The sequence below is a fragment of the Phyllobates terribilis genome, unplaced genomic scaffold (assembly GCF_046119375.1).
Source record: "Phyllobates terribilis strain yellow unplaced genomic scaffold, ASM4611937v1 Scaffold_3__8_contigs__length_932513732, whole genome shotgun sequence".
In the NCBI taxonomy this organism is placed as follows: Eukaryota; Metazoa; Chordata; class Amphibia; order Anura; family Dendrobatidae; genus Phyllobates; species Phyllobates terribilis.
In genome coordinates this window covers 853613620-853627213 of record NW_027362763.1, presented here as the reverse complement: position 1 = coordinate 853627213, position 13594 = coordinate 853613620, and positions in this window count along the sequence as shown.

Sequence of the window (13594 nt, the reverse complement as noted above, 5' to 3'; positions counted from 1 at the left end):
CTCATCCGCATCCTGGCATGCATGGCACCCCAATGCCCCATCCTGGTATGCATGGCACCCCAATCCCCATTCTGATATGCATGGCACCCCTCCATCCTGGTATGCATGGCACCGCTCATCCCCATCCTGGTATGCATGGCACCCCTCATCCTTATCCTGGTATGCATGGCACCCCTCATTCCTATCCTGGTATGCATGGCACAGCAATCTCCATCCTGGTATGCATGGCACCCCGAATCCCCATCATGCTGCACATAAAAAAAAACACTTCTACTCACCTTTCTTTCCTGTGCTCCAGCGTTGCGTCCTGCTCTGCTGCCAGCACTGATCTCGCCATGTGAGCCGCGCATGACGTCCCTGCCATGCGCCCTTGTGGCACCCCGGGGGTCCAGCTGCCACAGTGGCATTGCCTCCCCCACTAGAGGTGATGCCATGCCTGGAAGCAAGCAGGGGTCCCCTAGTCAGGTATACTAGCATGCACACTTTCCTGGCTCCAGACCAGCAAGGGGAGCTCCTCCCCTTAGCAACTGGAATCTGGAGGCGGGGTTAGTTAGAGTTAGTGAGAGGAGTTGAAGACAGGACAGCGAAGAGGAAAGACCTGGGGAGTGGAGCTGCACGGCCGCACCGGAGGGCAGAAGACTACAGGTCTCAGATGCCCGGAGGCTCAGCTGCACATATGGCCCAGCACCGCCACGTGGGAGCGACGCTCCAGGAAGGCCCGAGCTGCCTGCCATACGGGTGAGCACTTAGACATTTTACTCAGGGACGAGGGCCACGGCACAGCTATAAGCAGCAGGGCCTAAGAGATTAGCGCAAAAGGAAGGCCTCCAACTTCACCTGGCGAGGTGGATTCCCAACTTGCTTCCAGGCCGCCGGGACCTCTACTACCAGCTAGTACCCGTGCCCCGGTCTGCCTAACCACTGCAAGTAAAGATAAGAGGAAACCGCCATTAAGTTGTGGACTGGTTATTATCTGCGCCATCCCCTGCACTACACTGCACAGCAACATCTATAACATCGCCATTTCCTGCCCTGGAGCTAAGCCCTGCCTGTGGAGAGCTGTCCCAACTCTGCTGCGTCACCATCAGCTCCAGAGGATCTGCCCTGCAGCGGCGGCTCCGCATACCACAGGTGGCGTCAAGAACATTAAACTATAAAAACTATAATCCCCTTTTATTGACCGCCCTGGGTCACCGGACCGGGTCACCGCCACCATGACACCCCCAGCCTCAACCGGCCCGGCTACCGAGTACCCCACGGCCCAGGGGGCGTGTCACCCTCACAAGGTGAGATCAGCTGTGGGAATAGTCACTGCTCCCCACGCCGGGACTGTGTGCGCAGGGAGCAGTGATTTCAATCTCCTTAATAGCCGCCACACAGAGTAGCCGCAGCGCGGCTCCTGCTGCTGCTGGGCGATCGCGTGTGCCCGCTATTAAAGAGCGTGAATATTCACCCCTCTCCACTCCCATGGGTGTGGAGAGGGGTGAACATTCATGCCCTTTAAAAGCGGGCACACGCCATCAACCTGCAGTAGCAGGAGCCGGGCTGCAGCTACACTGTGTGCTGGCTATTAAGGAGAATGAATATTCAGTGCTCCCCACGCAGCGGGGACAGTGTAGGCTGCAGCGGGGACATTGTAGGCTGCAGCAGGCAGCTGCTGCCTCCTGTGCCCCGCTCCCCACAGTGTATATATATTATATTTATTATAATATATATTATATATACCCCCCCACATTCGGACTATGAGACGCATCCCCCATTTTCCTCCAAAATTTTGGAGGAAAAAAGTTTGTCTTATAGTCCAAAAAATATGGTAAGTAAACCGAGTGATAACCATCACCTCTGATACACTTTTTTTTTTTTCCAGAAGCAACTCATTCAGAAAGAGCTATAGATCTCTTATGGTATTGGCCAAATCTCAGATGGTCTTAAGCTAAGGTATTAGCATCCCATCCCGTTGAACATGTACCTTAAGTAAGTATCAACCTGTGCTTGAGTAATAATCAGAACTGTCTTACCTCAGTGTGAAGACATTCGTCTTAACTAGCAAAGATGCTTCTCCTTCGCCACAGGAGTCTCACGGGTACAGGGACATTTTAACTCATCCACTGATTACTCCTTTTATAGGTTTATTGCAGAGTTGGCGTCTTTTCACTCCAAGAGTGTACACACTGGATATTTAACCAACTCGCCACTTAGTTGAGTCTTCCAGTTTATAACTTCATTGCCAAGAATACTGATTGTGTAATATGGCTCCATTGACTTAGTTTCCAGTTAGTCCATCTGCCCCACTTTTAACTGGGAGGATACACTGGTCTTGAAATAATTTTACCAGATACGGTATAATCATGTCTGTAGGGCAACTTCCCTACAGGAGGATGGACTGGGATATTTACTGGTTAGTCAGTCCCATAAAGGCGAGTCCAACTCGTACATCCCTTAGGAGGACAGACCGGTAGTGCTACCCGGCTGGTTACAATCAAGTTTATCTTACAATTCCGAATCAGGAGGGTAGATTGAGGAAATTCGTGGTTTATTAGCTATCGATACCGGCGAGTCCAGCTCGCACTTCCCTTAGGAACGCCGACCGGTATAGTGCTGCTTTACTTGGCACAATCAAGTTTCTTACCATTCCATACCAGGAGGGTAGATTGGGGCAATTGGTGGTTTATCAACTTCCCCACCGGTGAGTCCAACTCATACCTTCCTTAGGAGGTCAGACCCGTATAGTGGCGCCCCTCTTGGCACGATCAAGTTTCTTATCTCTCTTTACCAGGAGGGTAGATTGGGGAAAATGTTGGTTTTTCAGCCCCCCCCATCCTCAGTGAATACAACTCCCAGCTCCTCTTACCATTCCCTATCAGGGGGATATGAGGTATAGAGAGTTTAATCACTTAACTTCCAAAAGGTCATTCGAAGACTCCAGGTAGGAGTTTTAACTAGACTTACAGTGGTTTCATTAAGCTTAGCACAGCCATGTCCCTCTTTCACCTTTGACTAGGAGGGGGGAACTGAGCTGTAGATGTCCAGAAAACCTCCTTACCAATATCAGTAATATTGCTAGTAAAGGGTAGTGAAGCTTTGAGACCTTAATGAAACAGATCTACAAGCCCCAAGTTTCCTGGCTAACCGGGCAACCCACCATGAGGCAGACACCATGTGGAAAATCCTAGACCTAACGTGGCATGTTTTTTCGCAACTATGAAGCGGTCTGAAAAACCTTCAGGCAGGCCAACATGAGACATAAGCCCAGACCTGAATTGGCATGAGGCTAGCCATGCGGCTCACTGCGCAAGGCTTTAGGCCCAACCATAAGGCTCAATGCACAAGCCATGAGGCTCAGTGCGCAAGCCATGAGGCCCTGCCATGAGACTCAATGCGCAAGCCATGACGCCTAGCCAGGAGGCTCAATACACAAGCCATGAGGGCTCAATACACAAGCCATGAGGGCTCAATACACAAGCCCTGAGACCTAGCCATAAGGCCTAGCCATGAGGCTCAATACACAAGCAATGAGGCCTAGTCATGAGGCCTAGTCACCCTAGGCCAAACAACAAATGTAGGTAGGTATGGAATCATTAAATTTAGATTCTTCCAGACTAATGTTAGCATTTCAGAGCCCAACTGGGCTCCTGCTCACTGCCATTCTTACTAGAGGTTGCTATAGAACACAGCATGGTGTTCCATGATTCATGGCTGCTCCAGGCTCCTACATCCTTGAGGACAGGAAACCACATTGAAGGAGGAAGTGGGAGTTGCCTTTTTATTTTGTGCTCAGGGCTTCCTGTCCGGCAATAGGGGCGAATTCTACTCTCTCTCATATGGTGCTATCATGGGGGAAGGGAAAAAAAAAAACAGAAAAATTGGACGTAATTTCACACAAAACCCCCAAAATAGGCTGGACAAAATTGTTGGCACCCTTAACTTAATATTTGGTTGCACACCATCTGGAATAAATAACTGCAATCAATTGCTTCCTGTTACAGATCCAGGTGGTGGAACCTTTGTGCTGGGATGCAAGGAGGGACCAGAGGGGCGTAACCAAGTGCCTACTCGGACCGACCCTGGTCGCACGGCGGCTTAGTCGACTCCGTGAACCAAGGAGGGATCGGGCAGGTGGACCAGGTGCCACTCTGGGACAGACCTTGTGTGAGAGCAGGCGACTCCCACGGGTCAGATGGCTGAAGCTAACAGGTACAGCGGGAGAGCACAGCAGGTAGCCTGACGGGTGATCCGGGTTGGCAAGCAAGCGGGCACGGCAGGTAGCCAGACGGGTGATCCAGGTTGGCAAGCAGGCGGGTATGGCAGGTAGCCAGATGGGGGGATCCGGGTAGGCAAGCATGTGGACACGGCAGGTGGCCTGACAGGTGATCCGGGTTGACAGGCAGGCGGGCACGGCTGACAGACAAGCTGGCGGGCACGGCTGACAGACAGGCTGGCGGGCACGGCTGACAGACAGGCTGGCGGGCACGGCTGACAGACAGGCTGGCGGGCACGGCTGACAGACAGGCAGGCGGGCACTGGAACCTGAGGGCCGAGGAGAGTGTTAGCACACAAACAACAACCTTGCACAGGCCCCTCCATTTTAGAGGAGGTGCTTTATATAGGAGTGGTCCTCCGGCCTGGGACTCTTTAGGATGGCGCACGCGGCCCCTTTAAGAGGGAGGGAGCGCGCTCGCCCTAAGCATAGTGCCCTGGAAGCTGCGCGTGGTGCGCGCAACAGCAGGAGCAGGGGAGCTGGAGGATTCCGGACCGGGACAGCGGCGGTGAGGGGAGGCAGAGACGCCGACGCTACACTTCCTATAACCATCAACAAGCTTCTTACTGCTCTCAGCTGGAATTTGGGACCACTTTTCTTTAGCAAACTGCTCCACGTCTCATTTTGAAGGACACCTTCTCCCTACAGCAATTTTAAGATCTCTCCACAGGTGTTCAATGGGATTTAGATCCGGACTCATTGTTGGCTACTTCAGGACTCTCTAGGCTTTGTTTCCATCCATTTCAGGATGAATTATGTTTGGGGTCATTATCCTGCTGGACCCATGACATAGTACGTAAACCCAGCTTTTTGACACTGGGCACTACATTGCGACCCAAAATACATAGTTAATTTTCAGATTTCATGATACCTTGCACACAGTCAAGGCACCCAGTGAAAGAGGCAGCAAAACTATCCCAAAAGATCTTTGAACCTCCACTATATTTGACTGCAGGTACTGTGTTCTTTTCTTTGTAGGCCTCATTCTGTTTTCGGTAAACAGAGCTTTTTGGTAAAGCACATAAAATTCTACCACCTTGGTCTTATATTATCATAGGACAATTTCACAGAAGGATTTTGGCTTACCCATGTACATTTTGGCACACTGCATTCTAGCTTCTTTAATGTCTCTGTGTCAGCAGTGGGGTCCTTCTCGGTCTCCTGCTATAGCGTTTCATTTCATCCAAATGTCGATGGATAGTTCGCACTGACACTGATGCACCCTGAGCCTGCAGTGCAGCTTGAATTTCTTTGGAACTTGATTGGCCTGCTCATCCACCATCCAGACTATCCTACATTACAACCTTTCATCAATTTTTCTCTGCCGTCCAAGCCCAGGGAGATTAGCTACAGTGCCATGGCTTCTTGATTATGTTTTGCAACGTGGACAAAGAAACATTAAGATATCTAGAGATGGACTTGTAAAATTGAGATTGTTGATACTTTTCAACTATTTTGGTTCTCAAGTCCTCAGACAGCTCTTTCTGTTTTCCAAACTTAGTGTGGCACACACAAACACATAATGCAAAGATTGAGTCACCTTTTCCCCTTTTTATTTGATTTCAGGTGTGACTTTCATATTGCCCACACCTGTTACATGCCAAAGGCGAGTTTGAATGGGCATCACATGCTTGAAACAAAGTTTTTTAGACGTTTACCCATAATTTTGTCTGGACCATTTTGGGGGTTTTGTGTGAAATTATGTCCAATTTGATTTTTTTTCCTTTGCTTTTTGTTGTTCCAATACAAAAAAAAGGAAATAAACATGTGCCTAACAAAAAATGTGTAATTGCAACAATTTCCTGAAAGAAATACTTCATTTTCTGGAACAATTTCAAGGGTGCCAACACTTTTGGTCATGACTGTACACTGTGTGCAGAATTATTAGGCAAGTTGTATTTTAGAGGATTATTTTTATTATTGATCAACAACTATGTTCTCAATCAATCAAAAGACTCAAATATCCAAGCTTAATATTTTTGGAAGTTGGAGTGGGGTTTTTTTAGATTTGGCTATCTTAGGAGGATATCTGTTTGTGCAGGTAACTATTAGGCTATGTGCACACGATGCGTATTTCATGCGTATTTTGTGCGGAAAATTCCGCAGCGTAAACGCATGAATTACGCATGTTAGCCTTCTGCCATGGTCCCCTATGGCATTCCGCAATTGTAATGCCCACGATGCGGAATTTTCCGCAGCGTTTTGTTGTGCGGAAAATTCCGCAGCATGTCAATTCTTTGTGCGTTTACGCATGCGGAATTGCCATCTACAATGCAGTAGAAAACGCAAGGCAATTCCGCATGTGCAAAACGCGCGAATTACGCGCGAAAAACGCATGCCAAATTCCGCATGCGTTTTCCAGGAAAAATGACATGCGGAAATGAAGCGGAAATTTACGCTTCAAATACGCATCGTGTGCACTTAGCCTTACTGTGCAGAATTATTAGGCAACTTAATAAAAACCAAATATAATCCCATCTCACTTGTTTATTTTCACCAGGTAAACCAATATCAGTGCACAAAATTTAGAAATAAACATTTCTGACATGCAAAAACAAAAACCAAAAAAATTAGTGATCAATATAGCCACCTTTCTTTATGATGACACTCAACAGCCTTCCATCCATAGATTCTGTCAGTTGCTTGATCTGTTTTCGATCAACATTGCGTGCGGCAGCCACCACAGCCTCCCAGACGCTGTTCTGAGAGGTGTATGGTTTTCCCTCCCTGTAGATCTCACATTTTATGATGGAGCACAGGTTCTCTATGGGGTTCAGATCAGGTGAACAATGGGGCCATGTCATTATTTTTTCTTCTTTTAGACCTTTACTGGCCAGCCACGCTGTGGAGTAGTTGGATGCATGTGATGGAGCATTATCCTGCATGAAAATCATGTTTTTCTTGAACGATACCGACTTCTTCCTGTACCACTGCTTGAAGAAGTTGTCTTCCAGAAACTGGCAGTAGGTCTGGGAGTTGCGTTTTATTCCATCCTCAACCCGAAAAGGTCCCACAAGTTCATCTTTGATGATACCAGCCCATACCAGTACCCCACCTCCACCTTGCTGGTGTCTGAGTCAGAGTGGAGCTCTCTGCCCTTTACTGATCCAGCCTCTGGCCCATCCATCTGGCCCATCAAGAGTCACTCTCATTTCATCAGTCCATAAAACCTTTGAAAAACCAGTCTTAAGATATTTCTTGGCCCATTCTTGACATTTTATCTTATGTTTCTTGTTCAAAGGTGGTAGTTTTTCAGCCTTTCTTACCTTGGCCATGTCCCTGAGTATCGCACACCTTGTGCTTTTTGATACTCCAGTAACGTTGCAGCTCTGAAATATGGCAAAACTGGTGGCGAATGGCATCTTGGCAGCTTCACGCTTGATTTTCCTCAATTCATGGGCAGTTATTTTGCGCCTTTTTTGGCCAACATACTTCTTGCTACCCTGTTGGCTATTTGCCATGAAACGCTTGATTGTTCGGTGATCACGCTTCAAAAGTTTGGAAATTTCAAGACTGCTGCATCCCTATGCTAGACATCTCACAATTTTGGACTTTTCAGAGCCCGTCAAATCTCTCTTCTGACCCATTTTGACAAAGGAAAGGAAGTTGCCTAATAATTAAGCACACCTTATATAGGGTATTGATGTCATTAGTCAACACCCCTCCTCATTACAGAGATGCACATCACCAGATTTACTTAATTGGTAGTCGGCTCTCAAGCCTATGCAGCTTGGAGTAGGACAACATGTATAAAAAGTATCATGTGATCAAAATACTCATTTGCCTAATAATTCTGCACACAGTGTATATCTGCAACAAAATAAGAGTATAAATCCAGTTACAGAGCAATAAACATGTGATGACAATGTCAAAGGTTGGAACATGGCTAAACTTCCCACCTACAAAGAATGGAGAGGTCTGTCATTTTTATTGTAGGTACACTTCAACTATGAGAGACAGAATCTAAAAATGAAAACCAGAAAATCACCTTGTATGATATTTAAATACTTATTTCATGCAATTTAATTATTTGATCACCTACCAACCAGAATAAATGCTGGCTCTCACAGACCTATTAGCTTTTCTTTAAGAAGCCCTCCTACTCTGCACACATTACCTGTATTAATTGCACCTGTTTAAATTTGTTACCTGTATAAAAGACACCTGTCCACACACCCAATATCACTCCAACCTCTCCACTATGGCCAAGACCAAAGAGCTGTCTAAAGACAACAGGGACAAAATTGTAGACCTGCACAAGGCTGGAATGGGTACAGGACAATGGGCAAGCAGCTTGGTGAGAAGGCAACAACTGTTTGCATAATTATTAGAAAATGAAAGAAACACAAGATGACTGTCAGTCTTCCTCGGTCCGAGGCTCCATGCAATATCTTGCCTTGTGGGGTAAGGATGATTTTGAGAAAGATCAGGAATTGGCCCAGAACTACATGGCAGGACCTGTTCAATGACATGAAGAGAACTGGGACCACAGTCTCAAACATTACCGTATGTAACACTACGCCGTCATGGATTAAAATCCTGCAGGGCACGCAAGGTTCCCCTGCTCATGCCAGCACATGTCCAGACCCATTTGAAGTTCGCCATTGACAATCTGGATGATCCAGAGGAGGCATGGGAGAAGGTCATGTAGTCAGATGAGACCAAAATAGAACTATTTAGTATCAACTCCACTCGCCGTGTTTGGAAGAAGAAAAAGGATGAGTACAACCCCAAGAACACAGTCCCAACCGTGAAGCATGGTGGGGGAAACATCATACTGTTAGAACCTCCTGTTTGTTTTTTCCATCTTGTGTTATGCGGTCACGTGACCATCTGCCTTTATATTCCAGCTCCGCCCTTTTGGCTGTGCTGAACTTCAGTGTTTGACTGTTTCTCTAGCCAGGTGCTTCTGTGCCTTTCTCTGTCAGTTCGCTTGGTCCTTCTGGGACCTCTAGTACCTTTTTGTCAGTTTGTCTTTTTGTGTTCTGCAACAACTTCTCGTTTTAGGAGGTGTCCCATTTTTGTCCCAGTCCTTAGTTCTTTTAGGGACTCCTCCCCTTATGCTATAGGTCTTCGTTCAGACTAGACGAGGACTAAGGCGGGTCTGTTCGCTAGGAACAGTCAGCCTGCTACATCGTAGGGATTCAGCTTAGTCTTACTGTAGGGACAGCTTTCCCCTATCTTTCCTTAGTACTTGTTGCAGATCATAACAGTAAGTCCAGCCCAAAAAACTAAAAGGAAAGAAACTCGGGGATCAGTATGGTTTCCGACCAGGGTTTGGCTCAATGCTTGCAGGGATTGTCTCTGGAGGTGGCCGAGCTACAGTAACACGTGAGTAGATGTTCTGGAGCGCATTTTGTGGAACCCAAGGTAGGACTGCCTGATGTTTTTTTATGGTAAACAGCAAGATTTTTTTTCCTTTAAAAATGCTTGTTTGTTATATTTTCGTTTGAGACCAAGGTCCTCTGGGAATGAATCGCAGCGCATTGGTTTTATTATGTCACTTTTGAGCAATGAACCACAGGGGTGGGCCTTTTCTCTCCAACCTAATGATCTGTGTTTAAGGTCTGTAGAAGAATTTTTCTCTGCTATGGGGCTATTATATGACGATCCTGATAGAATCTCATCTGCTGAAGCAGAACTCAGGCGTTTGAATCAGGGGTTAGGTGATGTTGAAAATTATTGCACACACTTCAGGAGATGGGCTTCAGAAGTCAAATGGAATGATCCTGTCTGAAATTTTTATTTCTTGCTGGTCTGAGTGAAAGAGTTAAGGATCTGCTAATTGCATTCCCCCCACCTGAGACTCTGCATGATGCCATGCAATTAGCTGTTCGTGTGGACAGGAGACTGAGGTCCAGGGTGAATGAGGTAAAGACTCCTGTAATGTCAGGTCCTAGTTTCCAGAAAATCTGCTCTGAAAGCGGAGAAGCGATGGAGGTTGGGGCGATGTCACTCCGCTCTCAGGAAAGAGATCGGAGGTTCGCCGAGGGATTGTGTCTTTATTGTGGTAAAGCTGACCATTTGATTAAGTATTGTGAGCTTCGTTTAAGTAAAGAAAAAAAAAAGTCAGTTACGCCTGTATAGCTTGTTTACGCTCTGCAGGAGTATTTCTTTCTGGGAGTACTACTTTGCAGGAAAATTTGATTGAATTTCAGGTATTTGTGGATTGTGGTTCAACCAGTGGCGTACCGCCAATGGCGGCAGACCACGCGACTGCTATGGGGCCCGTGAGCCAGGGGGGCCCCATAGCAGTCCAGGGGTGGACATACCGCCGCCGGTGCAGCGGCGCCGGGTCCCCACCATCCAGCTGCACCAAGGGGCCTGCAAGGTGCAGCTGCTCCCTGCACGTGGTGGTCAGGGAGCGATCCCTGGAGCTCTGCAGCTGTCAGGAGGAGAATAGCAGCGGAGCTGGAGGGTTCGTCCTCTGCTTCCTCCCTGACCCAGGTGCGCGCAGCTTGATGACGTCATCATGCAGCATGCGCCTGGGTCAGGAAGAAAGCTGCCGGCAACCAGGAGGATGTTTCAGGGGAGCGAGCTGAGGTAAGTTGTTTTTTTTTTACTGAAATGCCGGGGAGGTGGGGGGAGAGCAATGGTGGGATGGTGGGGCTGGGGAGAGCAATAATGGGGCTGGGGAGAGGAGTGATGGGGCTGGGAAGAGCAATGATGGCGCTGGGGAGAGGAGTGATGGGGCTGGGAAGAGCAATAATGGGGCTGATGGGGCTGGGGAGAGGAATGATTGGGCTGGGGAGAGAAATAATGGGGTTGTTGGGCTGGGGAGGGAAATATTGGGGCTAATGGGGCTGGGGAGAGGAATGATGGGGCTGGGGAGAGGAATGATGGGGCTGGGGAGAGGAATAATGGGATTGATGGGGCTGGGGAGAGGAATAATGGGATGGTGGGGCTGGGGAGAGGAATAATGGGATGGTGGGGCTGGGGAGAGCAATGATGGGGCTGGGTAGAGGAATGACGGGGGGCTGGGGAGAGCAATGATGGGATGGTGGGGCTGGGGTGAGCAATAATGGGGCTGGGGAGAGGAATAATAGAGTTGATGGGGCTGGGGAGAGGAATGATGGGATGATGGGGCTGGGGAGAGCAATGATGGGGCTGGGGAGAGGAATGATGGGGCTGGGAAGAGCAATAATGGAGCTGATATGGCTGGGGAGAGCAATAATGGGGATGGTGGGGAAGGGGAGAGCAATGACGTGTTGCTGGGAGAGAGCAATGACGGGGGTGCTGGGAGAGAGCAATGATGGGGTGGTGGGAGAGAGCAATGATGGTGGTGCTGGGACAGAGCAATGATGGGGTTGCTGGGAGAGAGCAATGATGGGGGTGCTGGGAGAGAGCAATAATGGGGGTGCTGGGAGAGAGCAACGATGGGGTTGCTGGGACAGAGCAATGATGGAGGGGCTGGGAGAGAGCAACGATGGTGGTGCTGGGACAGAGCAATGATGGGGGGACTGGGAGAGAGCAATGATGGGGTGCTGAGAGAGATCAATGATGGGGGTGCTGGGAGAGAGCAATGATGGAGGTGGTGGGAGAGAGCAATGATGGGGGTGCTGGGAGAGCAATTATGGGGGTTTCACTTTGCTTGTACTGTGAAGCCTTGTATTTTTTTCCGTGTGCACATAGGCTTACAGTTAACTGGGGAGAGTCACAGAGACTGAATAATTTATATTATTGGCTGGTGGAGATTATAGTTAATGGGGGGCACAGTGCTGCTTATCACTTTATATTTTGATTACAAAGTGGCTAATAGTATATTAATGGGGGGGGAGTACATAGTAACATAGTTTGTAAAGCCGAATAAAGACTTGCGTCCATCAAGTTCGACCTGTTAGTTCTGTAATTGCTAAAGTTGATCCAGAGGAGGGCAAAAACCCCAAATGATTTAGCCAATCTTCACCTGAGGAAAAATTCCCTCCCGACTCTGAAACCAGCAGTCAGAATAAATCCCTGTATCAACCTACTATTTTATTTTATTTTTAAGTATATGCTGAAATCTGCCTGGTATCTAGAAATGCATCCAGTCCCTGCTTGAACTGGTGTAGTGAATCTGACATTACCGTCTCCTCACTCAATGAATTCCATATTCTCACTGCTCTTACCGTAAAGAACCCCTTCCTATGCTGGTGCTGAAACCTTTTCTCTTCCAGTCTTAGTGAGTGCCCTCTTGTTACCGTAATATCCCTCCTTTTGAACAAATCCCGGGCAAGATCTCTATACTGTCCCCTAACATATTTGTACACATTTATTATGTCCCCCCTCAACCTTCTCTTTTCCAGGCTGAATAGTCCTAGTTTTGCCAACCTCTCTGGGTATTGCAGTCCCTCCATTCCCTTTATTAATTTTGTTGCCCTCCTTTGTACCTTTTCAAGCTCATTTATATCCTTTCTATATATTGGGGCCCATAACTGAGCACAGTATTCCAAGTGTGGTCTGACCAGTGCTTTGTACAGTGGAAGAACAATGTTCTCATCCTTTGCAGCTATACCTCTTCTGATACATCCCATTACCCTGTTTGCCCTTACAGCAGCGGCCTGACTTTGGGCACTCCAATTTAGTTTGCTATCAATCAAGATGCCCAAGTCCTTCTCCATCTCTGAATTCCCCAATGATTTCCCATTCAGTGAGTACTGGTGACTTCCATTTTTCCTTCCCATATGTATGACCTTACATTTCTCCTCGTTAAACCTCATTTGCCATTTAATGCTCCACCTACCCAGCTTATCCAAATCCCTCTGTAGGTCTGCACTGTCCTCTTTTGTATTAATTGTTTTACATAACTTTGTGTCATCTGCAAATATTGATATTTTACTATTTATCCCGTTGACTATGTCGTTAATAAAGATATTAAATAACATTGGGCCTAGTACAGACCCCTGTGGTACCCCACTAGTGACGCTTACCCAATCTGAGTATATTCCATTTATAACCACCCTCTGCCTTCTATCCTTTAGCCAGTTAGCTACCCACTTGCAGACATTTTCCCCCAGCCCCATCATTCTCATTTTGTATACCAACCTATTATGTGGCACGCTATCGAACGCTTTTGAGAAGTCGAGATACACGACATCCACTGGTTCCCCCTGATCTAATCGAGAGCTAACCTCCTCGTAGAAGTCAATCAGGTTTGTTTGGCAGGAGCGATTCCTCATGAATCCATGTTGGTTCGGGATTAAAAGATTATTAGCATCAAGATGCTCCATGATTGCCTCTTTAATGAAGCTTTCAAAAATTTTGCCCACAACGGACGTCAGACTCACCGGCCGATAGTTTCCGGCGTCACTTTTCGCTCTCCTTTTTTAATATTGGCACTACATTCGCCTGTCGCCA